Source organism: Nymphalis io, chromosome 2 (genome assembly GCF_905147045.1).
Source record: "Nymphalis io chromosome 2, ilAglIoxx1.1, whole genome shotgun sequence".
Lineage (NCBI taxonomy): Eukaryota > Metazoa > Arthropoda > Insecta > Lepidoptera > Nymphalidae > Nymphalis > Nymphalis io.
The window spans coordinates 1,741,555-1,759,130 of NC_065889.1; the positions used below are offsets into that span (position 1 = coordinate 1,741,555).

At 32.5% G+C, this 17,576-nt stretch overlaps 1 protein-coding gene and 1 non-coding gene across 3 annotated transcripts in view; both read left to right on the plus strand.

Moving 5' to 3' along the window:
• The first annotated feature begins 1,395 nt into the window (after positions 1-1,395).
• The window catches only part of LOC126777557 (prion-like-(Q/N-rich) domain-bearing protein 25), a 38,348-nt gene continuing 22,167 nt past the window's right edge, over positions 1,396-17,576 (plus strand). Inside the window, exon 1 of one of the 2 annotated variants that reach the window (XM_050500620.1) lies at positions 1,396-1,547. The gene's annotated coding sequence lies outside the window, so the exon portion shown is untranslated. Of the gene's footprint in view, positions 1,548-12,731; positions 12,868-17,576 lie in introns of those variants that run through there. The other variant, XM_050500628.1, reaches the window with a different exon arrangement.
• Trnar-ucu (transfer RNA arginine (anticodon UCU)) lies at positions 7,362-7,434 on the plus strand. The gene has a single exon. It is a non-coding gene; the product is annotated as a tRNA-Arg (tRNA).

Consider the following 17,576-nt stretch of genomic DNA (forward strand, 5'->3'; position numbering starts at 1 on the left):
ACCGGAACACAACAATATCAAGTATTGCTGTTTTGCGGTAGAATATCTGAAGAGTGGGTGGTACCTACCCAGACGAGCTTGCACAAAGCCCTACCACCAGTAAAATTGAGTTGTCTTAGTTTTTGAGCCTTTTTTATTTAATTTAGCGTGTAGCGACGGAGCCGACATATAGGCTGCCTTTAAAGGCTCCTTAAAAATATCAAATAAAAAAAACTATGTCAGGAATGTGTCAAATCAGTAAAAAATAATACTACCTGGCGTTTATTAATACTTATAGCGCTTCTGTTATTTACACGTGTGTAATCATGTAGTATATAATAAGCTTTACGTGTTTAATTTTTCATCAGTTTTAAAGTTATACTATACGAAATTTTATTATAGAAATAATCGGTAAATATATCGATTATTATTATCGATATTCGGTTATCGAATTCGATCTCGATTGTTCTTCGATTACTTCCTAACTTAGACACTAGTAATAATGAGTTATTACTAGTGTCTAAGTTAGGAAGCCTTCTAAGTCGCAGCACAAAATACCTTTCCGGAATAATCGCGGAAGGAACGTCATTTGATGCGCACGATCAAATGAACCGCTTTATGCAAAAGCGAGAAAACAACCGAAGTATTATAATTATGATGATTTTTATAATAATTAGGTTGATTTCCTCACTTAAACTAATACGCTCATAATAGTGTCAATTATGTAGGTATGAAATTATATTAAATAAAAACCTTTTCTGCAATTTTTTTGTATACATTTATTATTTTTATGAAAATAATTATTTATACAACGTCGGCCTTGCTAAATGGTTGTATCAATTTAAAACATAATTTACTTGTTAGAGCTTTGTGCAAGCCCACCTGGGTAGGTACAGCCCACTCTTCATAGTATCTAACCACACCCTAAAACGCGGACCAAGTCGCGGGCAGCGTCTAGTTGGGTCCTTATATTTTGTTTTAGACATAAAAAAAATCAGCAGAGAAAAGTTATTCCATTCAATCGACTTATATCGTCTATTAACACAATTGGACATAAATTCGTACAAATGAGTAGTTTATTGGTATTTTTTTTTAATAAGTGGCAACCTCTTTTTTATGAAACTTTAACGCAAAGACAAATATTAGGTGAATGTGGTTTAATTAAATAACTATTTCTAGTTAAAAAACTAATCGAATAAGAATTTTATCAATTATCACAGTCATATGATACAAATTTTCACTTTACGATCAACTCAATTTGTTTTACTATTTAAATATTATGAATTTCATTTAATTATATATTTTTTAAATGTGTCTGTGCGTTGGATCTCTTTTGTTTTTATCATTCATATACAATAGAAGTTAAGTTGTGCCGGTTTGCTGGCGATGGCGCGAAAACCGGCAGTGTGACCGCGTACGGCCCGCAGTGCGCATGCGTTTACCGTCTGACTTGACCCGTTGCTATGGTAACGCGATTCGTAATCAAATAAAGTATACACGAAATACAACAGACTATAAACTATCAGTTAGTGCTTGTGAGTTTTTTCTTTTTGGCTTTTAAAATTATGGTAAGTTTTAAGTATTTGAATTTGCGTTTCGAATATTTATTTGAACGATGTTATCATCAGCTTTATTATTTAACAACAATAATTTTTACCTAATATTTTATATGAAAAATTACATATACATTTAGTTTAATTACATTTTTATGTACATACCTAGTTATTTTCCAATAATACGTTAGTTTAGATAATTTTTGGATTTTTTTATCTGTACATGTTTTTGTTAAAGTAATTATTGAAAATTAGCGAGTCGTTTTCATTTGAAATAATACCAATATTTTTACGTAAAGAAAAATCTTACAAAAAAAAACTGATTAAGAGCTTGATAGCTGTGTTTACAATATCAAAAATTCAAAATTATTTTACTGAAATAAAGGATAATTGATATCCTAATAATAAAAATGTTAAACTGATATTTTTTTTTTTAATAAAATAATTTTTGCAGTATCTGTATCTGTGTCTTGTAAACACAAATAAAAAAATCGTATTTTGTATTTTTTTAAACGTATGCTTTCATAACGAGAAAAGAGAACGAAAACCTTGGTGTAGTATTTTAGACTCTATCATAACCGTGGCCTATTATACTAAAGAAAAGTAAAATAAATAGAGATATGGCTTTAAAAAAAAGAAAATCCGATGATTTTTATCACTAAAAACAATAAGTAGCACATTGAACATGCATGTTTTAATTTTAATACATATATCTGCTTGTGTCAAGAAAATTTTAATGAATTTTGATAATAAATGTAACGCGCGTTTTAATTTAAACCCTTGTGATTTTCCATCCTTCACTCAATACTATATAAAATATATATTGTGGGATGACGTACTTCTTAACGATTTACAACATTAACTCGTCATACGATTACAACTATATAATATATATAATGTTATATATAAATTATGAAAAAGTCACAATTTTGATTAACTAAGTATCGTTCGACAAATACATAAATATATTAAAATTTTGTAGTAACTTTGCAATGTAGAGCCTCACTAAGGAGGTACGTAGTTTTAATTTAAAGGTGGCAATAGATTCTCTCAAACTTTCAAGATTATCGTAGATGAAGTACTTCCTGTGCAATCTTTATTATTTGGTAGTAGTAATATATATCATGCAAATGTATTTTAAAGTTATTTGTTAAGTATATTACAAATAATTCGAGATTAAGATAAGCCATTGTGGTTTTATTTGATTACGCGATCGTTCATCAGGGTAAAGCCTTAATTGTTAAATTTCTAGAAAAATCTAGAAGTGCATTAAAATATTCCGAGTTTTCACATTATATGGCAGACTTTACCCGCCATATTGAATTAAAATATCACCGTTCGTTACGTTGTTTCTCTTCACTTATTTAATTACATCATAAAGCTATTATCCAGTTATTTTTATACATATAAATGGTTTATCACGGTCGAGATACTGAGGTAGCTCACAAACTCACAACAGTCTTGCACTTGACCGGTTTCCTATATCCTTGAACTCGACTTGCTCGCTTTAAACAAACATCACAATTATAAATTAGATTTACTTGGATTACATTATTAAACCGCAGTAAATATTACGTTTTTATTCCCAGTTTAAAAAAGCCTGAGGTATATGTGTATGTACGGTCTGATTTTATTGTTAGATATATATTTATTAGTAGTTCATACTGTTTTTTTTTAATATCAAGATTGTTAAATAAAGGCTATTATTATCCTTTACATCGCCAATGCTCTACAAACTTTGAGAACTCAAATGTTATACTCTCATGTCTGTTACACTGGCTCACTCACCCTTCAAACTGGAACACAACAATACTAAGTAATGCCGTGCAAAAATATCTGATGAGTGGTACCCAGACGAGCCACTAAGTATCATATTTTTTCCAAGATCCTCTAAAGTTTTAAAGCATTGAGCAAATTAAACGCAAAGTCGTAAGCAGTAACCAGTACGAACTGCCCATCTTTTAAAACAGTACGCTACGTATAATTTACCTACTTTTTTATGATAAATTAAAACGAATTATTAACCGCAATGTTCCGCTCAGTAAACAAGTGACTGGATGTATCCTTGAACTTCACAGTACGCCATGTTCGTACAAAAAAATGCATCAGGGCCCACCAGCGGGTCTGTCGCTTTTTATTTCGGCGAATTTAACTTTCGTCAACTTGGAGGTAATTAGTATTAAGGTAATGATAGTGTGTTATTGTTTAAAAAATCGAATTCGGTATTTCAAAGGAATGAATACATTCGACTTGAGTAATTTCTTTTTTTAGACAGACAGTAGTTGTTAGTTATTGATTGTTGTATGATGTGACAACATAATTAAGAATACACCTGAATTAGGATTAAATTAAAATTAATTCTTATAAAAATGTTTAAAATAAACCTATGATATGTTAAAACAGATTGACAGTCACTGTGCAAATACGAGTTTAATTATAATGATTATAAAGTAGAGTTACTTGCCGGCTGTTCTGTAAGGTCTCACTTCGTTATCTCACCCGTGAAAAACTGTCTTACGGATATACCTATTTACTCTTAAATGTTGCAATTATTCGCTTCAGATGGCATACGCTTTCTTATGCCGTCTAGTGCAGATTAAAATGATATTAATTTTGGTTGGGTCCTCTCTTAGCTGGAAAGCTCTTCGGCCATTGCCTTGCCCGTTGTGTAAGAAACAAAAACAAATACCAATAAGAAATAAAAATATTGAATTTTTAAGTTGCATAAAATATTTATATTGGTCGTAAATACTGTCTATTAAATATTGAAAATAATTTGCTCTACAACTCTATATGCCCTAGCTTTTATTCTCTTTCGATTAGCTCATATTCTGTACGTCTTCAGCCTTAGTCTTTGTGAGAACTTGCAGAACGCAGAAAGGAACCAGTTTCTAGCATATCTTTGTAACCCATTCAAATGTTTTTTTTTTTATGTCTAGAATAAAGCAATAGATAGTTGAGGTATTTTAAATTATCATATCGTCTGGAATTTTACAAAGAAAAACTTATGACAAAATTTAAATTATTAAAACAGACAAACAATATTGTCAAATAAAAAAGATAATTTAAAAAACGATCGACATTTCGAAATTGATCGAGAGAACTTTTTTTTACATAGAATAGACATATAAATATAATAAATGTTAACCATCGCTTACATCACCAATGCGCCACCAACCTAGGGAACTAAGATGTTATGTCTCTTGTGCATATAATTGCACTGGCTCACTCACCCTTCAAACCGGAACACAACAATACCAAGTTCTGCTGTTTTGCGGTAAAATATCTGATGAGTGGGTGGTATCTACCCAGACGAGTTTGCACAAAGCTCTACCACCAGTGAAAAGATGACTAGTGGTGAAAACACGTGAATCGTAACTCATAGTCGCGGGTTCGAATCCTGGATGGATAGAACCGGCGAGCACATTCTCAATACGTCTGCAAAATAAAATTATTTTTATGTATGCCAGGTAAAATTGTATTTCGAGATTACGTTAGATCCATTCTTTGTTGAATACATCATACAGGTCAAATTTATTAAAACAGTTTCAACCACATTACAATTGCGGAAGGAGGTTTTGTTATGTTAAACCTTTTTTCTAAAAACTTATTCACTATAAAATTTATCTTAATCAATTTTAGTTAATTTTTGAACGAGGAAATGATGTCCTCCTGATCAATTACGGCAACGGCTGCCTATTGCGCATGACATATTATAGTGCAATAGTGTGTACGCATACATAGGCACTCACTTTCCCTCACTCACATAACCCGATGGGATGGCGATCCGACACGACCGGAAAGAGTTCAGGCACAGAACCAATGACTTTATGTACTTTAGGCACAGGAGTATACACAATTTCAGCAGACTCCGGGTAGCTACTAAGAATTTTTCTTTCAGAAAGAACTAGGCACTAGGCCAACGAGTCAGTCAAAATATGGTAATATACGATTGTCATAGAATTGAAACTTTTTAATTAATTTATTAATTCATCGAATGTGAAGGTCATTTTTTTACGTTCTCATTGTGTGAAAACGCATAACGCAAAAATACATCAATAAGATATAACGCAAAAGTATATCTAACTGGCACAAATATATAACGATATTATTTTTAATAAATAATATTTTTGTTACAGATATGTCAAAACATTTAAAAAGTACAAAATTGTCTATGGACTCCTTTTATCTATGATTAGTGACAAAAAACATACATTGACTAATATAGTTCAAAACATCCTTACACGGTACGGTATTCGTTTCTACAATACGATTGCAAAGTTATTTTCAGCTTACCCTATTAGTATTTAAGTTACGCGATACAATTCTATATAGATGATAAAAAAGCGTGGAGTAGGTTTCGTTCGTTGATTTTCATCTATGATAAATACTAAATTCTTTTTATGTAAATTGGTAAAAAGTGTAACTATTGAGTTTCTTGCCGGTTCTTCTCAATAGAATCTACATTCCGAACCGGTGGCAGCTTTACGTTTAATTTCACATTGTAACATGATGATTTAAAAGTGCTTTTATAAAACTAATGTTTTGTGTATTTTATTTCGCTTAACAATTAACAACGGTTCGCTTAACAAAGATGAAGGAAAACATCGTGAGGAAACCTGCATGTGTCTAATTTCACTGAAATTCTGCCACATGTGTATTCCACCAACCCGCATTGGAGCAGCGTGGAATAACGGAAAGTAAGCTTCAAATTTTCTCCTAAAAAAAGCAGAGGAAGTCTTAGTCCAGCGATGGGACATTCACCGGCTGTTAATGTACATACGATATGTATCATAAAAATATCAAGAGCAAAATATCAAACTGATAAGAATTTTTTTTAGTAAATATGACCTAGATTTCTTTCAGATAACATGTTTTTACGAATGTTTTTGAACAATCATATCTTCTATACAATATAATTTTATGGAGGCCGTTTGTTTGTAATTATGTTATAAACTTGGTACACATTTCTTGTTCTAAATAAGACAAACATACAAGTTCGAAATAGGTAAGTATGTTTTGTGGTATTTTTCTAGCCTGAACACTTCGGTTGAACTAATAAACAAAAAATTACTTCAAAATGACGGCATCGGGTTGATTTCGTCCCACCCTTAAAATGCCACCCGCTTGTGGTTCAAACACCACTTGACGGTTTAGACATACCAATTTGTTGTATTTCGCTAGTAACATGTACCAACAAATTACGCGAAACTATCAACCTTCTTAGATCGAACATTAATGTATTTCTATTTTTACTATTGTTTTATTTATAATTATAGTTACTTTTATTGACTATGTCGGGAATAAAAAGTAAAATTATTTCTATGCTACATCGGCAGAATGTTTTGCGATCGTAGATACAGAAAAAAAAATATGAGTACCATTTCTTTATTCAAAATACCAACGACTATCTAACATTAATTGGTTCAAGTTATGCATGCATGCTCGTCGCAAGCGTGTCTTTTAATTTTATATATTTTATCAAGATCCGACGTAATCGTTTTACTGAACGAGCTCTTAATTTAAAATTATTTATGTAAAAAATAATAATACACTATCTGTAATTTAAAATTAGAACTTTAAATATGTATGACGTCATCTGCACACATAAGTGCGAAACGAGGAGACGCAGAGTTTGTCCTAGTATAGATATTATAGATACATGTTGCTCCTGTGTTCTAAACATGAAAGAATTGACCTCTATTCACAAAGGTTTTAAATAATTATCGAAAATGTAATCTTTAAATTGTGTATAAATAATAATTTAATTGTTATTCAAACATGTATGAAGCATAGCATCTAAAGAGTATTTTCAACTGATCGCTTATAGTCCCTGTGGCGCAGAGGATAGCGCGTTGGACTTCTAATCCAAAGGTCGTGGGTTCGATCCCCACCAGGGATGTCACAGAACATTTTTTTTAATTTTTTACATATACTTTTACAGTATTTATATTTAATAAGATTAAGTTTTAGTTTATTTTTTATGATTAGTTTCGATTAAATTTATACAAATTTCTTTTTTTTGTTTCTACATAGCTTCCAATATCACACAAAAAATGATACATGATTTTGGAGACACTATACCGCATTAAACACTTTTAAAGATTTATAGTTTTTATTTCACACAAGTACTACACTAACCACGTAACGAAATATATACCTACATGGTTTTATTTCGATTTTATGTCTGTGTAACATATCATTTATCTTATAAAAAACGCACCAAACAGGTTTAATACTACCCATACATTAAACGAATACCAATAACATTTTAAATTGTTGTCCTGGCTACGCGGCAAACTCTTGAGTCTTGACATTGATTCGAAATTCGAACACCATCAGGTTTTCCAACATGGCCGTTCTTGTTTATTGACATGGAGTCTCTCGGTCAGTCGGTCAATAAGTTCATACATCTTATTAGTGCTATAAAAATGTCGGTATGTCTGCTTTTTGTAACGTAGAATTACATTTTATAAGAAACGGGAAAAATACAATTTAATAGGGTCAGTGGGTAATGGTTAAAGAGTTATGTTGCTTTTAATAGCATTATAATATTATAAGCAAGATGGATTTAATCTCATAAAAATAATGTGTTCTTTAACACATAATATTATTAAACTTTTCATAAGAAGCGCTCTTAGTGGGATTAATATACAATTTTTTATAAATCTTGTTACAACATTTTTTCGGTTTGCAATATTTATATTACAATGTGTATGTGTGCGTGTAATGTTATTAAATAAGTCTACGCTGTCACTTAATACATTTAGCCCCTTTTTTTCTCTTTTTTCTGCGGTATTGGAGCGCAAAATATACTGCCAATCTTACGCATAAAATAGATGACCCATGAGATTATTCCGATTCAAATTTTGAATCGTTTAATGATGATGAGTGTTTAAAGAACTTATGACAATAAATATGACACGCAGTCTTATTTAAAAAAATATATCAACTACATAGTCTTGAGAAAATATCAATATCAAGACACTGACAGCCCAAATTACAAAGCAAAGGTTATGTAAACTACATATGGAAGTGTTAAAGTTATTATTATTTTTATATATAAAATAGATAGTAATAGCGGATGAGCAAATGAGCCTCCTGATGTCACCACCGCCCATAGACATTGGCCATTTAAGAAATTTTAACCATAACTTACATCGCAATTGCACCACCAACCTTGAAAAATAAGATTTTATGTCCCTGTAGTTACTCTGGCTCACTCACAATCCAAACCGGCACGCAAAAGTATTGCTGTTTAGCGGAAGATATCTAACGAGTGGGTGGTACCTACCCAGAGGGGCTTGGTCCGTATGACGTCCTGAAAGTGATAAAAGCAATTGGTCTGTAATTTGGTATATCTACCCACATGAACAGCTACCTCGATGAACGAATTCACCCCCGCCAACCCCGTCATTCGGCGACTTCCTTTGACCTTCCTGCCTTAGCAAGAATGCTTCCAATCCATACGGTGTTTATAATTGGTTTCAATAATTATGTACTATCAAATGTAATGACTATTTATACAATAATGTGACAATTACTTTTCTTTGAACAATTTATTTTGTATACAAAAGGTTTTATATGTTGCTAAAAGCAAAAACAAATAGATCTGTTTATATAAAATATATGTATCTATGTACATTATAAATATATGTATAGTTTTATATGTACTTTCGTTGCTTAAATCAAATCAAATAATATTTCAAGTAAGCTTATAAGGGTACTCGATCCACATATAGTGTAGGCCTACAACCGGTTCGAAATGTAGATTCTACTGAGAGAAACCGGCAAGAAACTCAATATTTACTCTTTGATAAGTTGTAACGAAACTTGGAAAACATAACAAAACAACCACAACGACAAAATAGTTCCGTGGTAATGTTTATGTTGTTATTTTATTTTTTTATAGAATAGGAAGGCGGACGAGCATATGGGCCACCTGATGGTAAGTGGTCACCAAACGCCCTTAGACATTGGCATTGTAAGAAATGTCAACCATCGCTTATAGCCAATGAGCCACCAACCTTGGGAACTAAGATTTTATGTCCCTTGTGCCTGTAATTACTCACTCACTCACCCTTCAAACCGGAACACAACAATATCAAGTATTGCTGTTTTGCGGTAGAATATCTGATGAGTGGGTGGTACCTACCCAGACGAGCTTGCACAAAGCCCTACCACCAGTGAATAATTTGTACTATTTCTAAATAGATTTAGCAGCTAAATTTTTCCAACGTTTGTATTAGTGATCTTTCAAGGCTGATAGATATATGTTATCTTGAATATACTAGTATTGTATAATAATAAAAATAACATTCACTCCGTATAGTTCATGGTTACATAGAACAAGTTTATAATACAAGATGTTATTCATATTGATTTATTCTTTAATTATATTATGTTAAAACGATAATTTCCAAGTTTTTATATTCTTTTTTATTTAGGTGTGTACTTATGAATATATAGATTCTTAATATTTATAAACAAATTCGTTCGGAATCTTGATGTATATAATATGTTAAACGTGGCTAAGTATCAATAGTGACTAACCTCAAATAATGTACATACATATATTTACAGAAGTTTCAATTGCACCGCCAAATTTTTAAGTATTTTTTTTGTCGATTTGTCTGTCGAGGTATCATTTAAAAAAAAAAAACAAAATTTATTGTCAAATTTTATGTCATTCATATTATATTACTTGTATTATTTTATTATACCGATCGATATCTAAAACTATATTTATGGTATTGTGCATTCTATCAATATGAATGCTACCAGTTTAAGCGGAACTACATTTAGCCGTGAAATTAGTTTAAAGAGAGACCACCTTATCCTGAGTTTTCTATTTAAAAATAAACATAAAATTATAATTATCATATTTTTACATTATTTACACTTATTTTTATTAAAACATAATTAATTCCTTTCTTTTTTTTAAATGTCAAGACCAACGGAATAATGTTACCGTAAATTGAACGGTACATTATAATAATCGACCATGACAAAGGAAACAATTTTAATGCCGAGCATTAAACCTTCTTGCTTTATTAAAAATTCCGAAGTAAATAATATGACAAAACAAAAATCGTCATTTGAATATTTTCTCCTTGAGTGTACTCTATTGCTCAACAGACGTTTGCTGTACGTGCAAACACTTTGTATTGCCTGCTATATCCTAAGGTCGTACTTGTATTATTGATTCGACCTCCAAGACAGTGAAGTGTGACTGACAAATAGAAAATATTCTATTTTTAAAATTCTTTTACACTTTTTAAATTGTCTTTATTGTAATTCTTGTATTTTAATTTAGGTTTTCGATTTTGTTGCTTAGCAAAGACATGACGAGATGAACTAGTGCCTAATAATTTCTTTCCGGCTACGTCGAACCTCAAATAGTGTTGTTTTATTTTGTGACTACTTAATATCAAAGTCCTTAATATCGATATTGTCAAATGAGTAGTGTCATGGCTGACTCAGGCTACATGACGTCATAAGTCATGAATTGCACGGTTGCAAAATTAATTTTAAGTTATAATTTCCTTATATTAAAACTGTTTTATGTAATCTTCCATATTCGATGCAATTCTAAAATATACTAACACCCATGTGACATAAATGAAATCGTAACAAATTCTAGAACGTGCGTTCAAGGTCAGTGCAGCCGGTTCCGTTACGTGCGCACGCGCATCCTATCCAGTGTCCATTACCTGTGTTAGAGACACTGTCTACCCATTTTACTTACATATAAAACTTTTAAAAAAATATTATTGGGTAATAATTAACAATAGACACTACTTGGATCAGTAGATAAAACATGTGGACTTTTAACGGAGGAATTTAATTCAAATCCTGGTAAGCACGATTAAGTTTACAGTTGCTTAATTTGTTTCTAAATGATATCGTAAGTCATAGAACGCTTTTAAAACAAGCATGTGACAGATGAAATTCCACGTGACATATGTATCCATCAATCTTTATTCTATTATTTAATCTTATTATTCAATCTAGCTGTGCTTCGCGGTTTCATTCGTGTTAAATTTAGATTGAACGTGTTTTACTGGTGGTAGAGCTTTTTGCAAGCTCGTCTGGGTAGGTACCACCCACTCATCAGATATTATACCGCAAAACAGCAGTACTTGGTATTGTTGTATTCCGGTTTGAAGGGTGAGAGAGCCAGTGTAATTGCGGTCACAAGGGACGTAACATCTTAGTTCCCAAGGTTGAAGGCGCTTTGGCGGTGTAAGTGATGGTTAAAATTTCTTACAATGCCAATGTCTATGGGCGTTGGTGACCACTTACCATCAGTTGGCCCTTATGCTCGTCCTCCTACCTATACTAAAAAAAATCATGTTTCAAACACAGTAAGGGAAGTAGGTACTGAGTAAGTAAGCCTACAGTTTGATCGAGGATTATGGTTACCGATCTTTCAGGTAGTAACATGAATTGTATAGACTATAAACTTTTATAATAATTGGACTATCTAAGACAAAAATAAAATCAAATCGGACTCGTAGTCCTTGTGATTAGCTCGTTTAATTAAAATACAATCTAATATACGAAACCACTTCACTTTTTCGAATATAGATTGTCTTAAAAATCGAAGAAAATGTCTCCCAGCATAACCAAAAAGGATTGTAATATAGTTTTTTAAACGACGTGGAAATAAGCTATTGAGCAATTAAATATTTACATAGCTATAAATATTTTTTAGGACTCAATAGATGGTCAGGTTGTCTATTGTCATGTTCGATCCTGATTGCTATGTTTTACTATATGATTACATAAAATATAATAAATGTGATACTTACACATACATTGAAAGAAAACATTTATTCGTAATAGAAACATACATACATAGATATAATTAAATATATAGTCTATGAGCTGAGAACTATGGGACAACTTACCCTACAAATTGGGACCAATATAAATAGCCAATCTTTGCAAGTACATAGGTGGTACATATATCGCCTACATACCACATATAAAATTGTTCACTCAATTCGAAGAATGATTGCATTGTTGCAAACCTTGTTAATTTTACACACACACACGTATCGCTTGAAATATTTAATGTTATCTGATAAATAGATTAATACGATTGATTACAAGTAATCAATGAATCGAATTCGCACTTATTCGATCAGCTGATAAGGCTGCCGTATTGCAATCGCCGGCTTAAATACAAATTGTTTTTCACGTTTCCTTTAATTGCTACTGTTTATTTGATGATGTGATGTAGTGTGTAATGTGATAACGTCGACTGACATTGCGCTGTTAAGTGACATCAGTGTAGTGTAATAGTGCAGTGTGTGTAGTGTATTTTCTTGTAAGTAAATCTAGTTTATGGAAAAAGTTTTGATGTTGAGGATACAAATATAATATGTACTTACATCGTTTTTTGTTACAACAACGCCCATAAACATTGGCGCTGTAAGAAATATTAACCATTTCTTGCTTTGTCAGTGTGCCATCAGCCTAGGGAACTATCTTGTTATGTTCCTTGTGCCTGTTACACTGGCTCTCCGTTCAAACCGGAACACAACAATACTAAGTATTGCTGGTTGGTGGTAGAATATCTGATGAGTGGGTGGTTCCGACACCAACGAGTTTGCACTGACCCTTACCACCAGTAAACACATATATTGTAAGAGTTGTTTTGACTTTTTGAAAATCAGAGTTTGATGTAAATGTCCAACTGCTGGGCAAAGTTCGTTCTCGTCTCGTTCTCTCTTGAGAAATTTTCCCTAAGAGACGTATAAACACCGTTTTCGACACGACGTACTTATTGGAGAAGTAAATACAAACATTAGTATTTAATACTTATTACTACTATACTTGCTACTATTGCTGCTAATGGTCATTGCTTGTCCGGACGTCTAACCGCAGTCTTACGTTAAGATTCACGTGTTCCACACATATTCACGTAGAGTCGACGTTAAAATCTAACCATGCTATTATTATACATAAGCCATTCCAATGTCCTACATTATTTAATATTCTCAGACTTTAGAAAATGTAATTAAATAATCCACGACTAATTAAAGTAAAATCCGACTTGCCTTCACGCGAATATCGAATTTCGTTAGCTGTTACACTCTAAAGCGCGAAGCGTGAAGATTTAGAAAGCATGATATCTTTGGAGGCGAAACTGTGCAAATTGATTGAAATCAAAACGCTTTACGAGTTAAGCGTTTAACAAAGCAAATTCTGTCCAACAGATGACGGCAGGGAACAGGATCTCTATACCGAGAAATGGTGAAACTTAAGACGCCATTTTAGTTATGTTCACATATGCGTGAAACATCCTTCTGGTCTGGCAGATTTCCAAATGCTTATGCTGAACTAAATCGTTATAGTTTGTAGAAAACTAAAAATATAATATAATAAAATTAGGAATGAATCTTCATTCAAGTGTTATAAAAACTGTATTGGTTGGGGTAAATAATTCCTTCCGCCTTACAAAGTTTGCCTTCGTATATTAAGAAATCCGCCAATTTTGTGAGTGAAGTGTAATTTAGTATTCGCCTGCGTGTTAGGCAGGGAGGGGTAACGGCCGGGGAGGGGGAAGGGCCTTCCTTGGTATTCAGGCTTGCTTCATACCAAATTTCATCATTCGGTTCAGTGGTTTAGCTGTGGCAGAGTAACATACAGACATTCAAACAGACCGATTTACTTTAGCATTTTTAATATTTGTATAGATATATAAACATATACACAAAAATTGCGCAACAACAATTTCTTTCTCATTATATTCCATGACTTTTACTTTCATGAATTTATCTTATTGTTTATTTTGGTATTGCAATCAATTGTAGCGTAAATACTATTCTGTATATACAGGTTTTGTACTGGTGTTTGCACTGGTGGTAGGGCTTTGTGCAAGCTCGTCTGGGTAGGTACCACCCACTCATCAGATATTCTACCGCAAAACAGCAATACTTGATATTGTTGTGTTCCGGTTTGAAGGGTGAGTGAGCCAGTGTAATTACAGGCACAAGGGACATAAATTCTTAGTTCCTAAGGTTGGTGGCGCATTGGCTATAAGCGATGGTTGACATTTCTTACAATGCCAATGTCTAAGGGCGTTTGGTGACCACTTACCATCAGGTGGCTCATATGCTCGTCCACCTTCCTATACTATAAAAAAAAAAAAGAAAAAAAAAAAAAAAGGTTAAACGTGTAAATAGCAAGTACATAAAAATGATTCGATGAGCACACGTTTTGTTGAGCGACTATATATACATACACATATTACATATTTATTTGCTTATTTATTTTCGTTGTGTAAAAAAAATAAAAACTTTATGGCAGTTGCGTAAGGAGCGCGAAATACGACGACAGTTCTCAATTCAAATGTATAATATACCGTAAAACAGTAAAGATGATCCTTTTGTACATAAGCTCGGTTCAAGTTCGATAATCAGGTTAAATAAATATACATCATTTTTTTTTGTTAGACTCAAATATTATAACTGAGAACTTACTAACGTGTGACTTTAGCATTGTTTCTCGCCACCTTATTTCAAGAGCACCCGTTATGCTATTGAGGCATTTGTAGCCAAAGAACTCCCTGACGCTGCTAACGATACGATCACGACCGCATCCGAATGCCGGAACGTCATCGTAGCTTTTACCCGTTTTCTTATTCAGATAAACGAATATAATTTTTTTTAGGAAACAATAATGCGTTTACAGTTCAAATTTGTTAAAAAAATCAATCGAAAAGTATCTCGGTCAAACAAGAAAGCTTACGTCAAATGCCATTATCCTAATATTTTATATGATAACATAATCGCAGCGTAATCATAGTTGATGTACTTCTCAAATTTCAAAATTAATGATTCAAATTACGTTAAGAATGAGCAGCAGAATAAGTTCGTCAGCAAAACTCATTTACGGAGAAAAAATGAGAATTAGGATAAAAAAAAATGAGGAACAATCGAGGTTGCTTAGAAAAACTTAAACCTTTCTAAAGGTAGGTAATTAAAAATAGTGAAATTTCGTCTACTAACATCATTCGTTCATTTCATTCATCAGTCTGTTCATTTATTGCGCTCTTTTGTTCATGCATACATAAAGGAAATGCTAGTTGACCACATATAAAATCTCTCGCCGTGTCGGACACACTAGCGAACGGTGAGGTGATTGTGGTGAAAATTGATTTTTATTTTTAGCGTCTGTGGACCCATACGTGACGTCACGGTCAGTCGTTATCAACAAAGAGTATTGTTTCAAATTGACTATCTTGTTCCGTATAAACGTAGGGTTGTGATCTTTCAATTTTTTTCGCTGTAAATTGTTTGTATACGCTCTTTGTTTGTTAACTTTGTTGCACAATAATATACAAATAGTCTGAAGTGATCGCTTTTTATATTGAAATATGTCTGTCCTCTTGATATATTCGATAGAATAAGAATTTTTCGATCATTTTTGTAAAAACCGGTTAACGAAGCTATTGAACATACACATGAAAAAATAAGGCCGAATTGATAACCTCCTTCCTCATAAAGTTGGCCGAAAACACATAAATTAATTTTAAAAAATATATAAATAATACATTGTAAAGCACGCGTTACAAAAATATTGTATTATTCGAGTACCAACTATACAAATTATTAAGAATATTAACCAATATATGTGGCATTAATCTCTTTAGTATTTAAAAAATTAGAATGATATATGTTTGACGAAAAGAAGTAATTAAATATTAAAACCTTATTATTTTTTAATACATTGCTTATCTGTGGCATCTTCGAAACTATTTTATACACATAAAAAATATATTTTTATCTTATCGCTAGTAAACATTCGTTTAAGTATCACGTATTTGTCTAAGAAGAAAGATATTAATGTGATTACTTGACAATTATATATATCTTTATACATATGTATATCTTTATACATATGTATATTCTTTTATATGAAAGTAACGACATTTTTCACTTTATTATTGATACTTATTTAATCTGTATTTATAAAATTTGACTGCCCCGGTCGTAGCTTATAAGGTATACCGAGGTCTTAGTTTCAAACCCCGGGTCAGGCCACTCAAAAATTATTGGATTTTTCTGTCGAGAAATTCCCAGACTTCGCCTGGAAGTGTTTCTGCTCTATATGTTCCGCCTGGTTCGCGTAGTGTGCGTGTATTCGTGACTCAATGTCATTTATTCCAGTTGATCCTTACAACACTACTAGTTCTCAATCGAATGGTGTTGATAAACATATATATTTATAATAATTTTATTATACATATATTTGTATTGATAAACGAATCAATATAACAACTAATAACATATTAATGGTATTGTAACCCAGAATACAATATAAAATATAGGAATAATTAAAAAACACTAATTACTATATTACTAGTTTTCGCCCACGGCTTCGTCCCCCCGTTTTAGAAGGGAGCTTACGTATAAAAAGTACCGTATGTCCTTCCTTAAAAAAAGCCAAGATGGCCCAGTGGTAAGAACGCGTGAATCTTAACCAATGATCGTGGGTTCAAACCCGGGCAAGCACCACTGAATTTTCATGTGCTTAATTTGTGATTATAATTCATCTGGCGCTTTACGGTGAAGGAAAACATCGTGAGGAAACCTGCATGTGTCTAATTTCACTGAAATTCTGCCATATGTGTATTCTACCAACCCGCATTGGAGCAGCGTGGTAGAATAAGCTCCAAACCTTCTCAAAAAAAAAGAGGAGAGGAGGCCTTTAGCCCAGCAGCGGGACATTCACAGGCTGTTACGGTTACGGTACGGATTGTAACCAAGATTACAATATAAAATATAGGAATAATTAAGAAACATTACTATATCACTAGTTTTCGCCCACGGCTTCGTCCCCGTGTTTTAGAAGGGAGCTTACGTATAAAAAAGTACCGTAGGTCCTTCCTTGGGTTAAACTTGCTTCCTAACAAATTTCATTAAAATCGGTTCAATGGTTTAGCCGTGAAAGCACAGACAGGCAGCAGCGATACATTCGCATTTGTATTATAAGTATAGATGTAAAGCATTTCTATGATTATCAATAATT